Genomic DNA, 22,533 nt, shown 5'->3' on the forward strand with positions numbered 1-22,533 from the left:
CTTCTGTATATCCCTATGTCCAAAGTTCTTTCTCGTGCGTGGCTTCTTAGGTAATTCACAAGCCACCTTCCTAGTGATCTATTCTGGTATCAGACGCAATACTTATTCTCGTTGCTCTGAACCCCCTTCACACTCTACTTCAGGCATCAAAATGATTGCTAACCCGTTTGAAACTTTCGTACCCTCTTAGAAAGCTCCCGATGTGCTCCCGATGTGTTTCATGTAATCAACCCGAGAGATACTTTATGCTTCTTCCCCCGAGTTAACCGTGTGATGCTCAATCTTATTAACATCCATCCTTATAGAGTTTTCCCTCTTATCCCTTCATAAGTACGGAGAAGATCCTGAAGGAAGGACGACAACTTCATCATGATGCATGGCTGCAGAGAACTGAAGACATCAACGAGTGGGATCAACTACTTCGAGAAGAACAACCAAGGACGAGAAGATCCGTTAGAATTACGTAACCACAACTTTCCCCCTTACTCTACCTCCTAAATCTCGGGACGAGATTTCTTGTAGTAGAGGAGATTTGTAACACTCCGAGAATCTTGCTACAGTAATCCCCCCTAATGGTGGCCATGACATCTTGTTACAATGCAGTTTGCCACTTGTCCGAAATCAGAGTCAAATTCAAATTTTAAAATATAAAGTCCAGAAATTTAGCTCATCAAACACTAGGACAAAATGTGTTCAATATTCTAAATAATCCCCAGGTACTTGTCATGGTGAAACTAACTTTTGGTAAAGTGTTTAAAGGCACTAAAACAATTAAATCAAGGGCCAAAACATATTTAAAATGCTTTTTTAATTATAAAAATTCCCAAACCATTTTATTATGTGCCAAACCTTTTTGTGACAGTGTCTAATTTAGCAACATTATTTGTGAACTAAGTTTCATATTTTAGGAAACTAGTTTGCTATTAAAACTAAAGGAAACGGATATAAATAGAGATAAAAAAGAGGCCCACTACGCTCCTGAGCTCAAATGCACATTGCACTGAGGCCCAGCCCACCTCCACGTTCCTCCACCTCCTGCTACAGAAGGCAGGGGCCGTGACGCTCATCCCCCGGCGCCATGGCCGGCGATGCATACGCGTCGGGCATCCACCCGAGCTTCGGAGAAGATAAGATCGACCCCCAGGCCCCCGCAATGAACCCTAGCCCCGTTTTCCCCTCTCCCTCGCTGGTCCTCTTCTCCACAACGATAGCAGTCGCAGCCGTTACCACGGCCTTGCCGTCCTCGCGGCGGTCGTCGTCCCCGCGTTGAGCTGGGACGTCCAGGAGCTTCACCACCATCGCCTCCTTCGTCTACGCTATTGGGTTAGACTGGGCAGGCCATGTACGCCCGCCATCGCCGTCGTCCCCGTCGCGTACATCTCCGGCCGCCGTCGTGGATTCCGACCGCCCCGGTCCGTCCCCGACCTCCCCGAGCACGCATACGGCTCCACGGTGAGCTTCTCCACCGGATCCTTCCTTTCCCTGCCTCGATCTGTCGCCGTTGAGGCCAGCCCCGCGCTCGGCCGCCATGGACGGGAGCTCGAGCCCTTGTGTGTACGTGCATGCGCTGCTGCTTGCTTCTGCTATGCTACTGCGCCACTGCTGCAGCATCCGCCTGTTGCTAGCTGCACCGCGGCCGCTGCTTGCTAATGTTGCTAGCGCTGCTGCTACTGGCGGCTGCTGCAGCTACTGGCGGCCATGGCCATGGCCGTGTGCTTTGTGTGCGTGTGTGTACAAAGCCGTATGGCTGGCTGTGCCTCTGGCCGGCCATGTGCATTTTAGATTAGGTGCTAATTAACACTAGTTAGATTAGTTGCTACCCTATGACACGTAGGTCCCATTTAATTAGGTTAGTTTTATTTATTTATTTTTGGTACAGCCTATGATATGTAGGCCACCCCTATTTGACTAGTCAAGTTGACCTTGTCAACTCGTTTTAGAATAAATTCAAAAAATCTAGAAAATCTTTTAAGACTTTAAAAGTCATAGAAATTAATCCGTAACTCGGATGAAAATAATTTATATATGAAAGTTGCTCAGAAAAATCCAGCGAATCCGATTACGCGGTCCGTTCATCTGTCACATGCTCCTAGCATGCTGAACATGGAACTTTCCCCCTTCGGTCATCTGTCTGACACAGGTCCGGAACAGGGAAAACATTCCCGGTTGTTTTCCCCCTTCACCGTTATCGTGTAGCCATACGTTAGGTCACACCCGACACATCTTATTGCCATGTTATGCTTTGTGGTGCTATGTTGCTTTATATTTACTGTTTCTTCTCCCTCTTCTCTCCGGTAGACCCCGAGACCGATGTTGCCCCTATGATCGACTACGTCGACGACGACCCCTCCTTGCCAGAGCAACCAGGCAAGCAAACCCTCCTTGAGCATTCCGATATCGCCCATTTCTTCCCTCTCATGCTTGCATTAGAACTGCTACTGCTTTCTGTATGATCCTACTCTGATGCATAGCCTGTTTTTGTTACCTGCTTATTGTTACCTTACATACTTATCCTAAACTGCTTAGTATATGTTGGTTAGTGATCCATCAGTGACCCCCACCTTGTCCCAGTTGCCTCGCTTTATGTTCGATGACTCGATCAACGTGATCGACGTTCAGGCCCCGACACCGCACATCACCCCCCTAGTTGTACGGCTCTGCAGAGTTATCATCGAGTGCCGAGGGTGGAACCTCTTACATCACTCCTGATGAGATCTTTGTAGTGTAGCTATCCGGTCGAGGTCATCGAGGGTGATTTCCTCCTTAACCACTTCAGTTACGGCTCTGTCGTGCAACCCCTCAAGTGTGAACCTCGAGGGTGGATCCTCTTCCGTTCACCTTGATGATAACATCTAGTGGAATTCATCGAGGGTGATTCCTTGGGTTTTCCCCTTGGTGTTAGACACACAGTTACTATGGTTACTATGATTTTGCACTGAGCCATGTTACTAAAGACGGGTCGGCCCTGAGGGGTACCCGCGCGAGCTTAATAGCGAGTGATGTGGAGTCGGGTTGACCTGGAAGGTGCCCGCGAGATACTTACGAGGCGTGGCCGGGCATTCTTAGCCCTTGCCGCAACTACTCGAGACGGGGCAACAGGGTCACATCTTTTGTGAGTCTTTGTTTGTTACCGCGCGTTACTAATCCACTACGATTTGGATATTTGATCCAAGGGGCCTCTGGCCTGATAGCACTAACCATCACGTGGGCATAGTATGGGCGTTCTGCGTCGTATGCATCAGCCGAAGCTTAATAGACGTCAGCGACTGAGCGGCACGCGGCGGGTTGGACTAGTAAGCACCTGCCTTTTTGAAGGAGGTAGCTAGGTCTGCTCACCGGCCGCGTACGCAACATGCAGGAGTTCCTGGGGAGATGGCCCATGACCCCTGGGGGCATAGGTTTAGTCCGGCGTGCTTGACCTCTCTATTAAGCCTGGGTCGGGTTGCGGCGTATTGTTTGGCCGAGGCCGGGCATGACCCAGGAAAGTGTGTCCGGTCGGAGTTAATCGAGTGTGATGGGTAAGTTGGAGCATCCCTGTAGGGAAGAAAACATCTATCGATAGCCTGTCCTACGGTAACGGACACTTGGAGTTGTATCCCGATCGATACAACTAGAACTGGATACTTGAGATGAGACATGGATATGAGACTTGGATATGAGATGATAACTGAATAGTATGGCTCTGGGATTGCTTTCTCGCAGGGAGTCGAGAAAGGATCTCTGGCCGAGGTTGATAACACTTCTACTACTTTACTTTATGCTACTCTACTCCCTCCTGTTGCTGCAAGATGGTGGTTTCCAGAAGATGCTAGTCTTCGATAGGCTAGGCTTTCCCCTTCTCTTCTGGCATTCTGTAGTTTAGTCCACAGATACAACCCATTCCTTTGATACAGATGCATACTTAGTTTAGATCTGATGTAAGTCTTGCGAGTACTTTGGATGAGTACTCACGGTTGCTTTGCTACTTCTTTTTCCCCCATACCCGATTGTTGCGACCAGATAACGGATCCCGGTAGCCAGACGATGCCACTGATGACTACTACTACCTGGAGGATGCCTACTACTACGTGAAGACCGCAGATGACAAGGAGTAGTTAGGAAGCTCCCAGGAAGGAGGCCTTGCCTTTTCGATCGTTGTTGCTTTTGTGCTAGCCTTCTTAAGGAAAACTTGTCTAACTTATGTCCATACTCAGATATTGTTGCTTCCGCTGACTCTTGTGTATTCGAGCTTATGTATTCGAGCCCTCGAGGCCCCTGGCTTGTAATATAAAGTTTGTATTATTTTAATTTGTGTCTAGAGTTGTGTTGTGATATCTTCCCGTGAGTCCTTGATCTTGATCATACACATTTGCGTGTATGATTAGTGTACGGTTGAATCGAGGGCGTCACACTCAACAGTAATTTGTTCACCCACCGTAGAATACTTATGCTCTCGAGAGAAGCCACTAGTGAAACCTATGGCCCCGGGTCTATCTTTATCATATTAATCTCCTGCTACTTAGTTATTTACTTTGCTATTTACTTTGCGTTTATTTTTTACTTTGCATCTTTATCATAAAAATACCAAAAATATTATCTTATCATATCTATCAGATCTCACTCTCGTAAGTGGCCCTATAGGGATTGACAACCCCTATTTGCGTTGGTTGCGAGGATTTATTTGTTTTGTGCAGGTACGAGGGACTTGCGCGTAGCCTCCTACTGGATTGATACCTTGGTTCTCAAAAACTGAGGGAAATACTTACGCTACTTTGCTGCATCATCCCTTCCTCTTCGGTGAAAACCAACGCAGTGCTAAAAGAGGTAGCAGGCATCATCCTGGAGCCAGTACGGGTCTTGGGACCACGGCGGTCCGGTGAGGTGGTCGCCTACCGCCTGCTTCTGGAACATCACCTCAAACAAGGTACGCCAGTGGGAGAAATTGGGAGGGTTCAGCGATAGCATGATGGGGACGTGCTGGTTAGTGAAGATGCCCGCCAACGGAGAGGCTGGCGGCGGCGCTGTGGAAGTGGAGGCACCGGCATCGGAGACGAAGAGTGCTCCGTGGTTGAAGACGGAGGGGGTCAGGAGAGCTGGGTTGGAAGGCTGGGTCATCGGCGTGGCCGGCGTGCAGGGTGCGCCGCCAGTGCCACTGCCAGGACGTGGGGGAGGAGGTGGTGGCATTGACATGGCTCGGCTAAGCAGTTGGAATGGGCAGCGGAAGAGGTCTATAGGCTGGAGAAGGGTCCAGTGTCTGATACCATGTGGACGAGACAAAGAATGAGCAATCCACCTTAGGTGGTGCTGTGATTGATCTCTGCTTATATAGGGCCAGCACAGAGGGAGTGCCGAGCGCTAGCGAGATCGCGTAGTCGATCGTGGAGATCATGTACAGGAGCATGCAGGCGCATGCAGGACGTGGGCGAGCGGGGGTTGTAATCTATACAACTAACATTGACCACAGGCCACAACTAAAAAAGCGCGTTGATCCAGAGCAACAAGACGACATAATGTTATATCCAACCTAAAGCCAAACTACTAGTGCTTGCAATGGGGTCGATGATTGTGCCGATGGAGCCGATCACAAACGTCGACGACGGCAACGACGATCCACCGCCCTCCCATGCAGGTCGCCAGCAGCGTCCTAAGTTCCCAAACATGGTAGTAGTGCCACTCCTGAAGAAGGTATGAAACTGAACCTTCTTCTGGCTACATTCCTTCGGGCTTCGGCCAACCAAGAACTAATGGTTCGATCAGGCGACGGTGGAGTTCCTCGGGACGTTCATCCTGATGTTCACCCAAGTGTCGGCCATCATCATGGACGAGCAGCACGACGGCGTGGAGGGCCTCATGGGCGTCGCCGTGTCCGTCGGCCTGGCGGTCACGGTGCTCGTCTTCTCCACCATCCACGTCTCCGGGTGCCACCTGAACCCCACGGCGAGCATCGCCATGGCGGCCTTCGGCCATCTCCCGCCGGCCCACCTCGTCCCCTACGTCGCCGCGCAGGTGCTGGGCTCCACCGCCGCCTCGTTCGTGGGTGTCAGATGGAAGCATTCCTACTCTCCGTAGAGAGCCGCGTGAGTTTATATTGATCGAGGGCAAGAGGCGCCCTTGCCGTGGCTTACAAGTTTACCTGATCGCTAGAATTCAGGTTCGGTACATAGAGATAGAGATAAAGGTTGTTACGGGAGAGAGAGAGAAGATAAATAGTTGAGATTACAATCTATCTCTAATTCTAACACCCTCCCTTAATCTCAACTATCCTACATTGAGATTCTTCTTGAATTCCTCGAATGGCTTGACTGGTAAAGCTTTGGTGAATCCATCTGCAACTTGATCTCTGGAGGGAACGAATCATATGTCCAACTTCTTCTCTGCAACCCTTTCTCTTACAAAATGAAAGTCAATCTCTATATGCTTGGTTCTTCCATGAAATACTGGGTTTGCAGAAAGATATGTGGCTCCTAGATTATCACACCACAAACATGACACACGACGATGTTTAATTCCCAACTCATTGAGCAACGATTCAACCCAAATGATTTCAGCAGTAGCATTCTAGTGACTTGTATTCAGCTTCAGTACTTGACCTGGATACTGTGGCTTGTTTCCTAGCACTCCAAGAGATAATATTAGAACAAAAAAATACTACAAAGCCTCCAGTTGACTTCCTGTCATCACTTCATCATGCCCAGTCAGCATCCGAGAAAGCACTAACAAGAGTGGAGCTGGAGCGTTTAACTTGAAGGCCTAAACTCACAGTATGTTTTATATACCGTACAATTCTTTTAACAACTGTCCAATGTATAATAGTGCGTGCATGAAGATACTGACAAACCTTGTTAACAGCAAAGGAAATATCTGGTCTTGTCAATGTCAAATACTGTAAGGCTCCTACTGCACTTCTATACCTTGTGATTTCTTCCTCCTTGAGCGGATCACCTTCAAAAGCTGAGAGTTTTTCTGAAGAGGATAATGGTGTAGGTGAAGGCTTACAATCTTTCATCCCCATACGAGCTAGAAGTTCAGTGGCATATTTTTCCTGGTTCGGTGCTATGCCATCTTGAATCTTCTTTACTTCAATGCCCAAGAAGAAGTGTAGACCACCAAGATCCTTCAAAGCAAACTCTAAGCTCAAATCATGTAGAAGGGCATTAGTAGCACTTTGCGATGAACTTGCAACTATAATATCATCAACATATACTAGTACAAAAATAGTTGTGTTTGCCTTGTTGTAAATGAACAATGAAGTATCTGCCTTAGATGCAACAAAGCCTAAACGCCTTAACTGAGAGCTTAACCTTGAGTACCATGCCCTTGGTGCTTGCTTCAGGCCATAAAGCGCCTTGTCAAGCTTGCACACATGATGAGGTGCTTTCTTGTCTACATACCCAGGTGGTTGTCTTATGTAAACCTCCTCTTCTAGAACACCATGCAAAAACGTGTTCTGAACGTCTAGCTGTCTCAAGCTCCATCCTATGGACACAGAAATAGCTAGCACAAGTCTAATAGTTGCAGCTTTGACAACAGGACTAAAAGTACCCTCATAATCCAAACCATAGCGTTGTTTGAACCCCTTTGCAACCAAACAAGCTTTATACCTGACAATGGAGCCATCTGCCTTTCTTTTGATTTTGTAAACCCACTTACAGTCAATAATATTTTTTACCTTTTTTCTCTGGTACAAGATGCCAAGTCTTGTTCCTCATGAGTGCCGAATATTCATCATCCATTGCATTTTTCCATTTGGGATCTCCAAGTGCATCTTCCAATTTTGTTGGTTCTCCTGCGATACACAGCATACCATATGGAATAGCACCATCAGTTCGGACTTTGGGGTTTCTTATACCTTTTTGCGACCGAGTCATGACACGTGAAGTTGTAACTTGTTGGGGCTGGCTTTGACGTGTACGTGCTAGTTGTGCTACAGGAGATGGCGCAGAAGACTCCGGCACAGAAGATCCCGAAGAGTGCCCAAATTTGCTTTCCACAGCAGATCCCGTGGCCTGAGGTGTGTCTGACTTATCAGAGTTTATTGCCGCCGAAGGTCCGCCACTGATTGCTGGCGCATGCAAAAGTGGCGGGGATCCTGACGCTGACCCCACCAAATGTCCTGCCGCTTCGCTGATTTCTGGTGCATGCGCGCGAGACAGCGACCTTGACGCGGACCCCATCGAATCTGTCGTTGTCGCTTGCCCGCGCGTGGGACGCGGTGTGGACCGCGGTTCGTCCGCACATGATGACGGGGCGCTAGCTGATTGGCGCGGCTGGAGGAGACCAGGCGTGCGGCTTGGCGCCCGATCCAAGGCAGTCAGGCGAACAGGAGTTCCATGTGACTCCAGATCCGCCTCGTGCTCTGCACCGGCTTCTACCTCTTCTGCTGCATGCAACATAGGCTCATTTTCTGCAAAAATTTGATCATTTTCTCCACCAATTTCTGCACCGTTTTCTGCCGCATGGTCCTGCACACATGGAGACACAGTTCCACTAGTAGGATCATCAGTTGGATTAGTACAATTGTCGCCCCCATGATCAGTGTTTTGGAGATGTGGTGGAAGAAGAAGGATTGCTTGTTTGAGAAGTGCTCCGTCATTAGGATGAAGGGATTCGAATGGAAAAATTGACTCATCAAATACTACATCACGAGAGATATAGACCCTGCCAGTAGACACGTCTAGGCATTTGAGTCCTTTGTGAATGGGACTATACCCAAGAAACACGCACTTCTTTGAGCGAAAAGCAAGCTTGCGTGTATTATATGGTCAAAGATTGGGCCAACAAGCACAGCCAAATAGACGTAGCGACTTATAGTCAGGAGAGACGCCAAAGATACGTGTGATGGGAGTTTCAAAATTTATGACCTTGCTGGGCAGCAAGTTGATGAGATATGTGGCAGTTAAGAAGGCTTCATCCCAGAATTTTAGTGGCATAGATGAATTTGCTAGTGGAGCTAGCCCTACTTCAACAACATGGCGATGCTTCCTTTCAGCAGAGCCATTCTGTTGATGTGCATGAGGACATGCAACATGATGTGAGACGCTAAGTTCTTGAAAGAAGGAATTTAGTTTTCTGTATTCACCTCCCCAGTCGGTTTGCATGGCAATGATTTTAGTGTTTAATTGGCGCTCAAAAAGATTTTGGGAGTTCTTAAAAACCTGAAAAACTTCAGATCGTTTCTTGAGGAGGTAGATCCATGTAAACTTGCTATAGTCATCAATGAAACTAACATAATATGAGTATCTACCAACGGAGGTGGGGGCTGGCCCCCACACATCTGAAAATACAAGCTGTAATGGAGCAGTTGAAATACTGGTAGATATGGGATATGGCAGCTGATGACTTTTAGCTTGTTGACATGGATCACAAACAGACTCAATATTGGACTCATGAGAGTACGGAAGATTATTCTTGCTAAGAACAAATTTAACAATAACTGACGAAGGATGACCTAGTCTAGTATGCCACTTTGATGATGAAGGCTTGACAGCAATGAGGGGTTGTTTATTTGACGATGTTGATGAAGATATGAGCGGGTAGAAACCTCCCACGCATTTGCCCCTAAGAAGGATTCTCCTCGTGTCCAAGTCCTTTACCAAAAGAAATATGGATGGAATTCAATGAGAACATGATTATCAAGGGTAAATCTATGAACAGAAAGGAGGCTCTTTGATGTTGTGGGCACATATAGAACTCTTTTAAGATGCAAGTTTTTCATGGGAGTTTTAACAATTGAACTACTAATGTGAGTAATTTCCATACCAGATCCACTTGCAGTGTGCACTTGGTCATGCCCACGGTACTTGTCTCTGACTGTCAGCTTGTCGAGTTCCCCTGTAATATGATTAGTGGCACCGGAGTCCGCATACCAATTTGTGTCGATGTCGTAGGAGTTGGTGATGACATTTGCCTCTTTTTCTTCATACTCATCGTCTTCATAGCGATCCCAACACTCGCGGGCGCCCCCGCGATGATGCTTGAGGCAGATTTGGCACTCAGGATAATCCCAGTGCTGTGGTCGTTGCTACTGCTATTGTTGGGGACGACCGCCTCTCCTGTTGCCGCCGCTTGAAGAAGAGGAGGAGGGCGAGCGCCTCCCTCGGCCGCGACCTCTGTTGCCGCGCCCGCGCCCTCTACCACGAGGGTGATCGAGCCCCCTGTACACCAGGTTCGCGGAGGTGTTGAAGCCAGCTTCTGGACCGTCGCCTAGCATCTCCACCCGTTGATCGAAGGCAGCGATCTGGGCGAAGAGTTCATCGACGGCGATGGATGATTTGACGGCGCCGATCGCCGCCACGACCGGATCATAGTCCCGATCAAGACCAGCAAGGACGTAGTCCACCATCTCTGGATCACAGACAGGCCGGCCTGCTGCAGCAAGTTCATCCCCGGATTTTTCATCCGGGTGATGTAGGAGGTGCTTGACATGGAGCCCTTCTTGGTGGTGGTGATGGCAATTCTCAAATTCGTGATTCGAGATTGAGACTACGAAGCAAACATACTGGTAATGGCAGTCCATAAATCAAAGGTATTTTCTTTACTCACAACTTGGGCGAGGATTTCCTTTGACAGAGAGTTCAGGAGAGAGCTGAGAACTTGCTGATCTTTGGACAGCCATGGCGCATAGAGGGGATTGGGCACCGCGACCATTATCTTGTCCGACTGCTGCTGCTGCTCCATCTTCGCGGGCGCTGCGTCGGTTCCATTAAGGAGGTCGGTGAACTGCGCTCCTTGCAGGGCCGGCATCACTTGAGCCTTCCATAGGAGAAAATTCCCCTTGGTAAGCTTCTCGATGGGTGGTGCACCTAGGTTGAGGGCAACGGGAGCCGAGGAGAACATGTCGATCTGATTTTTTTGGTGATTGTGGAGCTTTGGCTAGATAGATGGGAAGAGGATGGCTCTGTATACCATGTCAGATGGAAGAATTCCTACTCTCCGTAGAGAGCCGCGTGAGTTTATATTGATCGAGGGCAAGAGGCACCCTTGCCGTGGCTTACAAGTTTACCCGATCGCTAGAATTCAGGTTCGGTACATAGAGGTAGAGATAAAGGTTGTTACGGGAGAGAGAGAAGATAAATAGTTGAGATTACAATCTATCTCTAATTCTAACAGTGGGCAACGCCATCTACCACCCCGTGAACCCCGGCATTGCCACCGTCCCGAGCGTCGGCGCCGTCGAGGCCTTCGCCGTTGAGTTCATCATCACCTTCGTCCTTATCTGTAGAAAACTAGGCTTAAGCGTATGCAAAGCTGCAGGACGTGTGCATGTTAATATAGGGCTCAAGGCCAAGAGATTACAAGGGTTGGTTAGGCTAGGATTGATCTCCAAGTAATCTAACAAACTATGGGATCATATCTCTAAGCCTAACCATATTACAACAACTATACTCACGCACATGTCACAATACAATGTTTAACACTCCCCCTCAATCACAACTTTCTAAGTTGAGATTGTGCCTAAAAGGTTCTAATTTCTGCAAGGTGAGTGGTTTAGTAAACCCATCCGCCACATGATCACCCGTAGGTATGAATCTGATATTCAGCAGTTTATCAGCCACTCTTTCTCGAACAAAGTGGTAGTCAATTTCAATATGCTTCGTCCTGGCATGGAAGATAGGATTAGCAGACAAATAGGTTGCACCAAGATTGTCACACCAAAGTGATGCTGCTCTTGGATGAGAAACACCCAACTCTGTTAACAAATTCTGAACCCAGATAATCTCTGCAGTGGCATTATCTAAGGCCTTGTACTCAGCTTCTGTACTTGACCTGGATACAGTTGGCTGCTTGCGAGCACTCCAAGAAACCAAATTACTGCCAAGAAACACTGCAAAGCCTCCTGTTGATCTTCTATCATCAGGACAACCTGCCCAATCTGCATCTGAAAAAGCACTTACAAGCATCGAGTCTGACTTTCCAATTTCCAGTCCATGACTCTGAGTCCCTTGAAGATATCTAAGTATCCTCTTTACTGCAGTCCAATGTGCACTAGTAGGAGCATGTAAGAACTGACATACTTTATTTACTTAATATGAGATATCTGGTCTAGTTAATGTCAAATACTGTAATGCTCCTACAATACTTCTGTACCTGGTGGAGTCCTCTGCTCCAAGGATCTCTCCATCATGAAGAGACATTTTCTCAGAGGTAGACAAGGTGTAGATGACAGCTTACATCCTTTCATGCCCATTCTCTGAAGTATTTCCTGCACATATTTTCCTTGTGACAACACAATTCCATATTTTGCATTCTTTACCTAAATTCCAAGGAAGAAGTGAAGACTACCAAGATCTTAAAGTGCAAACTCCTTGCTCAAATCCATACGAAGAGCTTCAACTGCTTTAGACGATGAACTAGTGACAACTATATCATCAACATAAATAAGCATAAAAATGGTTATCCCACGTCGGTGATAGAAAAACAATGAGGTATCTGTAAGTGCATCTAGTGCCCCTTAGTGATTTTGGTGTATTGAAGACTTATAGGTTAAGGGACTAATGCGTGTGTGAGTGCACACAGGTCTATAAGTCTATGAGGAGTGTGATATTTACAGGAAAAGTCGACCCCTAAAAATGAATATCTTCGACTGAAGTTTTTGGTATTTCTGAAGACTTTCATGAAGACTTTGAAAGTGAAGAAATTGGTGTGTCCGTGAAGACTTGAATATTCATGCGAGAAATATGAAGCTTGAAGACTTTCGTGTTCATAGTTTTGTTTTTCTCTTCTTGAGTCATAGGAAACACCGTACTGTTAAAGGGGGTCGAGGAAATACTAAGGAAAAATTTCCATGTGATGCTCAACTCAAAATCCTACACCTACCAATCCCTTCGAGTGAAGCCATTGGAAATCTCATACAGTTCAGTCAATTTCTTCAGTGACAGAGACGAAGTTCTTCTGGTCTCTGAGGAATTTGTCCTGACTGAGGAGTTAGGAATTCGCCAGTGCGGATTGCCTACACAGTGAGGAACATGATAGCCCTGAGGATTTTGCTACTCAAAATTCCGACCGTTGCTGTGCTATGTGCCAGCTGCCTCAAAATATATATCCACCTAACGGTCATATCATTGAAGGGCATTTATGTCTTATCATGTCGGGCTGCTCCCTAGGCTATAAATAGCCGCCCCCTACAACCACTAGCTGGTTGGCTGCTCCAAGAGAAACTGACACTTGTCATTTGAGAGCAACCCATCCTCCGAGGACTTTGAGCGAAAATCATCAAGTGAGGAAAAACCAAAAACCCAAAACCCAAACACCTACAAACCCCACGTGATTGAGCATCACTGAAGAGATTGATCTTGAGTGGATCCAACGCTTGTTACCTTTGAAGAATGTGCTTCTTCCAAACGGTTAGGCGTCATGGTCTAGAGCATCCAAGAGGAATTGTGGATCGTCGAGTGACCAAGTTTGTGAAGGTTTGGAAGTCGCCTGAAGACTTACCACGAGTGATTGGACGAGGTCTGTGTGACCTTAGTTCAAGGAGAATACGGTGAGGACTGGGTGTCTTGGACTAAGGGTCCTTGACTGGGTGTCTGGGACTGTGTGTCCTCGAGTTTAAATACTCAGCCGCTCCAACCAGACGTACAACCGAGACAGAAGTTGGAACTGGTCTACCAAATCATTGTCTTCACCGAGATTATTGGTTCTATTTCCTCAACTCTTTCATTTCCTCATAACTGTGTTGTATGTTTGTTCATATCTGTGTTTAAAGACTTTGATTGAAGACTTTCTCAATTTCCTCAGTTCAATTTCTTCAGTCTGTTTGTCTTCATCCTGTGTTATCCTGTGATTACGCTTCCTGTACTCTGTGTCTGTCTTCATTTCATCATGATGACTGTGCTTGTATTCTGTTGTGTTTACTTTTGAGTACTTATTCCGCTGCTAGTAGTTCTTCGCTAAGGAATTTCCTCACCGGCAAATTCCTTAGTGAAGAATTTCATAAAAATCGCCTATTCACCCCCCTCTCGTCGATATAACGCACTTTCAATTGGTATCAGAGCAAGGTACTCCCTTGTTCTGTGTGATTTTGGTTTAACCACCTGGAGTTTTAGTTATGTCGACTGCAGGTATGATCAAGGTATCTGCTGGGTGTCCTACCTTCGATGGGACGGACTACCCCTACTGGAAGAATAAGATGTGAATGCATCTTGAAGAAATTGATAACGATCTCTGGTATGTTGTGGAAAATGGTGTTCCCTCAGTCACACCTTCTCTGAATGCTGCCGATGTGAAGAGATTCAAGCAACTCGACTCTCAAGCGAAGAATATCATATGTGGCCATCTGAGCAAAGGACAGTATGGCAGAGTGAGTGCTTTGGAAACAGCGAAGCTTATCTGGGACAGGTTGTCCAAAGTGAATGAAGGAGTCTCAACTCAGCGTGACTCTTGAGTTGATGTTCTTCGCAATCTCTTCAACCGCTTAAAAAGACTCGACAATGAAAATGTTCAACAGACCTTCGATCGCCTCACTGACATCTCAAATGAGCTTCAAGCACTTGGTGCCACTGACATCACTGACCATGAGGTGGTGAAGAAATTGCTGAGATCGCTTGATTCCTCATTTGACACTCTGGCATTGATGATACAAGAACGTGATGATTACAAGTCACTTGATCCCGCTGATATTCTCGAGAGGCTAAATACTCATGAGTTCCAACTTGCTGAAAAGAGAGATCTCTATGGTTCAAGCTATGGCAGAACACGTGCACTGAAGGCCAAGGCAGTATCTGAGTCCGAAGATGAAGACTCTAGTAGCAGCCTTGGTGATCCTGAAGAACTGAGCCATGATCTGGCTCTGCTAGTGAAGAAGTTCCAAAAGTTTTCAAGACGTGGTCGCCTTGGAAGATCCTGAAGGAGCAATGATTCCTCATCCAGTGACTACAAGAAGAGGCTCTGTCACAAATGCAAGAAACCTGGACATTTCATTCAAGATTGTCCTCAGTGGGAAAAGGAATCAAAGAAGAAGAAATACAAGGATTACAGTTCTGATGATGCGAAGAAAAAGAAGAAATCCACAAAATCCTCATCAACAAAATCCTCCAAGCCTTCATATCACAAGAAGAGCATCTCCAAGAAGGCCAGGGCATTCATTGGCAAGGAAATGGACTCTGAGGCTGAATCTAAAGAAAATGAGGAAGAGGAGTCATCCGAGGAGTCCGAATCCGGAGTGGCGAGCCTTGCTCTCGCTACTGCATTCGTCAGCAAGTCTATCTTCAACACTGAAGAAAATGACCTCACCGACAAGGCTGATGAAGGCGATGATGACTACGCTCCCACCTATTGCTTCATGGCAAAGGGTGCCAAGGTACTCAAATATACCTCCTCTGAATCAAGTAATAATGAATCTGATGAAAACCTTAAACCCAGCTATTCTAAACTTGCTAAGATTGCTATAAAACAACAAAGGGCTTTAGAAAAGGTTCAAAACATGCTAAATAAAAGTGATGATATGTTGGGTGAAGAAATGGATCGCACTGAAATTTTGACTGAAAATCTTCAGAGACTTCAGTCCAAGCTTGACAAACTTCAAAGTCATCATAACACTCTCTTATCGGATCATGAGAAGCTTTCTTATGAATTTCTTCAAAGAAAGAAAGACCTTGAGAAGCTAAGAGTGAGTTATGAAGATCTTCAGAAGGAGCGCGATTCATTACTTGCTCAACAAATCAGCGCTTCTCAGGAAGAATTTGTTCCACCATGCTTGAAGTGCATTGAACGTGAATCTGCTAATTCTTCACCTGAATGTTCAAATGCTGCTAATGTTTCAAATTCTTCACATGCCTCTGCTATCACTAATTCCTCATCTGAGGACATTGCTAGTATCACTGACAATGCAGGGCTGAAGGAATTGTACACAACAGGAATGTACAAAAGCCTCAAAGGGCATCAGGCTCTTTGTGATGTGCTTAAAAAGCAGATCCTCAACAGGAACCCTAGGAAAGAGGGTATCGCCTTTGAGAGGAAACTCAATGCTGATGGTACATATTGGAAGCCTGAGCAGTACCCCAAAACTACATGGGTTGCTGCAAAGGGACCTCCAGTTGATCCATCTAACTTATCTGGATTTGCATGTGAATCTCCTCATTCTGATGATGAGTCAATTGACTCCAACTATAAGCTATTCAAAAATCAGAATGTTGAAGTATTTGCTAGATATGTTGGCACTAACTGCAGGAACGGCTCCCCTATGCAAAAAAATATGGGTTCCCAAAAGATGTCTTGAAAATCTTCAGGTAAATTTCATCATGACACCACCTGTGAAGAACAGGAACCCCAGATCAAATTCTTCATATGGACCAAATTCCTCATATGGATCAAAGTCCTCACATGAACATCATCATGCTAATCCGTCTGTTTCGCAGGGAAGATCTAAGGATTATGGATATGTGCATTATTCTTCAAATCATTATGTCCATAAGTCCTCGAAGAATTTCTCTGCTTACTCTTATGCTTACTCTAACCCCTCTTATGTGAAACAAAATGGACTGGCTTCTATGCCATCCTTTTCGTATGGAGCTCGCAGAATGATGAACTCTTTGCCACCCCTTCAGATGTGGGTGGTGAAGAAAAAGAACTAATCTCTTCTGCAGGGTCAGGTCTCCAGACGCACATAATCGTCTGAAGAATTTGCTGGAGACCTGAGCATGCCTGACAGGACGCAGGCTAATCATGAAGAAATGAACTTTCATTTCTCACGTCCTCATATTGCTTTATCAGTTCTTTTACTTGATGAAATTGATCTCATGAATTGATGTCATATTCTTCATTAATGAAGTATATGAGTTTGTAAACTGCACTAATTCATCTGCAGGATGATCAACCCAAAGCCACTGAGTGGGTCCTCGATAGTGGATGTACAAACCACATGACTGGTGACAAGAATCTATTGATGGATGCTCCATTATCTCCGTCGTATTTGAAGCATATCATCTTTGCTGACAAAGGCAAAAGTCAGGTATTGGGTCTAGGTAAGGTTGCGATTACAAAGGATCGACACATGGACAAAGTCATGCTTGTTGAGTCCTTAGGATACAACCTTATGTCTGTCTCAATGCTTTGTGATCTTGATATGGTTGTTGTCTTCGGCAAGTACCGTTGTGTTGTGGTTATGGAAGCTGACAATTCCAAAGTCTTCGAAGGCTTTAGGAGAGGAGACCTGTATATTGTTGATTTCTCTACAGGACCACAACCAGCCGTGTGCTTACTTGCAAAAGCTTCAGAAGGCTGGCTCTGGCATCGACGACTTGGTCATGCAGGCATGAGGAATTTGCACATGCTTGCGAAGAAGAAGCATGTCATTGGCATCGAGAATTTCAAATTCCTCAAGGATCACCTATGCGGAGCCTGTGAAGCTGGGAAGATGACCAAGGCCAAGCATCCAGCGAAGACTATCATGACCACCACTCGCCCATTTGAATTGCTTCACATGGATCTCTTTGGTCCTTATCATTATTCCGCTATCTCAAATGAAGCATCTCAATATGGCTTCGTTATTGTTGATGATTATTCTCGCTACACATGGGTACACCTTGTTACTTACAAACATGAAGTGCAGGAAGTCTTCAAACGATTCTCCTCGAGGGCTTCAACCAACTTTGGTGTGAAGATCAAGCACATCAGAAGTGACAATGGCACTGAGTTCAAGAATTCTGGTCTCGATGACTATCTTGATGAACTTGGTATCACTCATGAGTTATCTGCTCCTTACACTCCTCAGCAGAATGGCGTCGTGGAGCGCAAGAACAGGACTCTTGCTGAGATGGCTCACACTATGCTTGATGAATACAAAACGCCTCATCGTTTCTGGACTGAGGCAATTGATACTGCGTGCCACATCATCAACAGAGTATATCTTCACAAATTCTTCAAAAAGACTGCCTATGAACTCCTCACTGATAAGAAACCCAATGTAAGTTATTTCAAAGTCTTCGGTGCTAAATGTTGGATTAGAGATCCTCATCACAACTCAAAATTTGCACCGAAAGCACATGAAGGTTTTATGCTTGGTTACGGAAAGGACTCGCACACCTACAGAGTCTTCAACAACGTTCTTCACAAAGTTGTTGAAACTGTAGATGTGCGGTTCGATGAAACTAATGGCTCGCAAAGAGAGCACCTACCTACTGTGATAGATGAACCAACACCTGAGGAAACTATCAAGTTCAAGGCTACTGAGGATGTCATTCCTACTGAAGAATCTGCTGAAGAATTCATTCCAGAACATGAAGAACGTCGAGCTAATGCACCTGAAGAAAATGCTGAAGAAAATGGTGCTGAAGAAAACGCTGATCAAATTCTTCAACAACAACCAGCTCATCCTCGCATTGCAAAAGAAGTGCAAATTGAAAAGATCATCAATGACATCAAAGCGCCAGGTCCTCTCACATGCTCAAAAGCTTCACATTTGTCTAACTTTTGTGGGTAGTATGCTTTTGTCTCTATTACAGAGCCCACTAAGGTAGATGAAGCATTTCTGGAGCCTGAGGATTCAGGCCATGCAAGAAGAATTACATCAGTTCGAGCTCAACAATGTCTGGGAACTGGTCAAACGTCCAGATCCTCGCAAGCACAATATCATCGGCACAAAGTGGATCTACCGCAACAAGCAAGATGAAAATGGCCTTGTGGTGAGGAATAAGGCACGGCTTGTAGCTCAAGGCTACACACAGGTTGAAGGAATTGATTTCGATAAAACTTTTGCACCTGTTGCTAGACTTGAGGCTATTCGCATATTACTTGCTTATGCTAACCATCATGATATCACTCTATATCAAATGGATGTGAAAAGTGCATTCCTCAATGGTAAGCTTGAGGAAGAAGTATATGTTGCTCAACCCCCAGGTTTTGAAGATCCAAAGAATCCTGACAAAGTCTTGAGACTCAACAAGGCCCTCTATGGCCTCAAGCAGGCCCCACGGGCTTGGTATGATACTTTGAAGGAACTCTTCATGAAGAAAGGCTTCAAACCCGGTTCACTCGACCCTACTTTTTTCACTAAATCTTATGATGGTGAATTGTTTGTGTGCCAAGTATATGTTGATGATATTATCTTTGGCTGTACTGACCAACGTTATAGTGATGAATTTGCCTATATGATGAGTGAATAATATCAAATGTCTAGTATGGGAGAGTTGAAATTCTTCTTAGGTCTTCAAATTCGTCAACAACACAATGGCATATTCATATCTCAGGAGAAATACCTCAAGGATGCACTGTGGAAATTCGGCATGCAAGATTGCAAAGGCGTCAAAATTCCTATGCCTACAAATGGCCATCTATGCACTGATGAAAATGGTATTGACTTCGATCATAAGGTATACCGCTCCATGATAGGTTCCTTATTATACTTATGTGCATCTAGGCCAGATATAATGCTTAGTGTTTGCATGTGTGCCCGATTTCAAGCTACACCGAAGGAATCACACCATAAGGCTGTGAAGCATATTCTTCGATATCTAGCTCACACACCAACACTTGGATTATGGTACCCCAAGGGCTCGGCTTTTGATCTTGTTGGATATTCTAACTCTGACTATGCTGGTGATCGTGTGGATCACAAGTCAACATCTGGTACATGTCATTTCCTCGAACGATCCTTGTTCTGTTGGTCCTCAAAGAAACAGAACTGCGTATCACTATCTACTTCTGAAGCTGAGTACATTGCCGTTGGTTCTTGCTGTGCCCAATTGCTATGGATGAAGCAAACTCTCAAGGACTATGGCGTCAACATGAAGAATGTGCCTCTCTTCTGTGACAATGAGAGTGCCATCAAGATTGCTCACAACCCAGTTCAGCACTCGAAGACAAAGCACATTCAAATTCGTCATCATTTTCTTCATGATCATGTGTTGAAGGGCGACATTTCTATTGATCATGTGAAGACTGAAGAACAGCTAGCCGATATCTTCACAAAGCCCTTGGATGAGAAGAGATTTAGCAAGTTGCGGTGTGAGCTAAATATCCTAGAATCTTCGAATGTTCTTTGAAAAGGACACTCATCCTAACACTTATGCAAAATTGATGACTTAGATGTGCAACACATGAAGAAACGTTTTACTTCAATCAAATGAAGAATAACACTCTTAGTGTGAAGAAATTAACGAAGAATTTGATTCTCAGAACCCTACGATCATTGTACGCGGTGTCTGAAATCATCATTCTTATACGGTGGGTCACACCACCACCAAAAGTTGAAATTCCTCAAATTATTCATATTCTTCAACTTTGCATAGTCTTCACTGGTTCCGTCGTTTTTCTTCATTGGCTATATATATATATATGAGTTTATGTCCTCTACAGCATTCACTTATTGCTATTTCTTCAAGTTGGTTCTCTACTAAGTGAATGTGATCGGACCCTTCCCCTATATGCTATACTCAATCCAATCTGTTCACAAATTCTTCATGTGTGTTCTATTTGAAACTCGTTCAAAATCTTCACTGTGTCCTTGCCAGCTGAAGAAATTGCGAACGGAACTTTAAAATCTATCTTATCTAAATTTTCGGCTTTGCCGCTCAAACCGTTCCGCATCCCACGATACACTTATCCACTCACCCATGATCTAACACAATCTCCACCTCTCACTACGTGGGTGACACATGTCATGCGAATGAGAAGGGTCTGGGGCACGTTCGTCCAATTTCTTCGGGCGAGCAGTTTTTCACCGTGGCTATAAATACCCCTCCTTTCCTTCCTCACTTCTTTTACTCCGCTCAACCTCTCTCTCCAGCTCGAGCTTCTCAAACCCTAGCGCCGCCGCTACTTCATCACCGCCAATGAGGAAGAGCCTCACTGCCTCGACCTTGTCGCCGACGTACTCGCGCCGACCGCGGACATCTTCACTCCGCCGCCGCCATAGCCGTCTTCCTCCGCCAAGTTAGGGCGTGGAAGATCTGCACAGACGAACTTCACATCTCCTCACTCCAGTTCGTCGTGTTCTTCGTCCAGGGTAAATAAAAGTTACTTTTACTGCCCTCGTTGATTCGAATGATTATCTACAAAATCTTCAAAAGTGTTTTTCTTCATATCTTCACACATTGAACACCTCACAAAGTCATCTGTTCTTGATTCGTTTCTCTAAGCATCATTTTTCTTCAAGATTCCTCAATTGTGTGGATCTTCGATCTATAAAACTCTGGAACCTAAGACAAAGAACGCTTAGTGAAAATCTTCAAGACTCATCTGGTCAAATTCCTCAAACTTGTTCTTTTTGAAAAACCTTCTGAGAACGCATATGACCTCTCCAAATTCCTCGCAACTATACTCTGTTCACAGGTACACATGTGAGCTGCTGAATCACTAGGTTCTCATCAACTTAACTCATTTGCAGCGTTCCTCGAAGAAAAGTTGCATACTTCTTCAGAGAATTCAATTGTTCAAATTCCTCAACTGAAGAAAATGGCTGATGGTAAAAGGCCACAGAAGGGAGGAAAGAGGCCTGAGGTAAATACAGTGTTTGAAATCCCTCGGGACATATATGCTGGGTACTGCACACCTCCTGAGGAAACCAAGAATGAGTGCAAAGTGCACATTCAGAAGATAGAGAGGAGATGGGCAAGAGAATGGAGGGAGTATAGATATGTCACTCCTAAGTACATGAAGAAATTCGCACTCAATCCTCCATGCCCAAGAGCACCACTGGCACCTGGCCAAATTGCTGATCCCACCAGCCTCAAGCGAGGTGAGGACTATCCTGATGAATGGGTTGAGCACCAAGGCAAGTTGGCTAAGCAAGCCAGAGAAGCAGTGAGGAAATTTAATGAAGACTCTGCCGCTGCTGCCTCTGCTGAGGTCCTTGCTGTCAAGCCAAAGAAGGCTATGTCAAAGAAGCCTGCGCACAAGCCAAGTGCTTCCTCAGCAATGCCCTCACGGCCAGAATCATCAAAGCCCTCACGGCCAATTACTCATGCTGCTCCTGTTCCTCCAAAGTCCTCAGCTGGCCCCTCACTGCTGAAGGCAAAGGCCACTGCTGGACGAGGTCCACGCCCAAGTCCTCAAAAGAAGCAAGTCGCTTTCCAAGTGTCGTATGATGAAGACGAAGCTGATGATGATGAACTTGCAGAAATCATCAGAGACAGGCAAGTCAGGGCCGCTAGAGCCAAAGGATCAGAGGTGCCACTGCTTTTGGATCCCAAGCTGATCCTCGACTACATTGAGGATTGGCACAAGGACCCCAACACTCCCTTGCCTGACTTCAAGCTGACTCCTGGCCAAAGTCACATGCTGACCCACTTCATTCAAGAAGAAAAGTGGAAATTTGAGAAGGCCAGGCAGATCAAGAAAGCGCAGTACAAGAAGGAGAAATTTCTGAAGAACAACGTTGTCACTATGACAACTGATGAACTTGTAAAAATCCAATCTGAAATCAAAACCCTCAGCGATGACTTCAAAGCCTACTATGCTGATTGGCAAGGAGCCAAAGTTAGATTTGTAAAGATAACTCAACAGTTCACTTCAAATGTTGCTGCCCCAACGCAACAGGAAATTCCTCAGGCTGAAGCATCTGCTCAGTCGACTGAAGAACATGCCAGCACCGCTGATGAAAATCAGGCTGCTGAAGAA

At 45.7% G+C, this 22,533-nt stretch overlaps 1 pseudogene; it reads left to right on the forward strand.

Moving 5' to 3' along the window:
* The first annotated feature begins 5,550 nt into the window (after positions 1 to 5,550).
* The window catches only part of LOC125546975, a 29,120-nt pseudogene continuing 12,137 nt past the window's right edge, over positions 5,551 to 22,533 (forward strand).

Source organism: Triticum urartu, chromosome 3, assembly GCF_003073215.2.
Source record: "Triticum urartu cultivar G1812 chromosome 3, Tu2.1, whole genome shotgun sequence".
NCBI classification, from domain to species: Eukaryota; Viridiplantae; Streptophyta; class Magnoliopsida; order Poales; family Poaceae; genus Triticum; species Triticum urartu.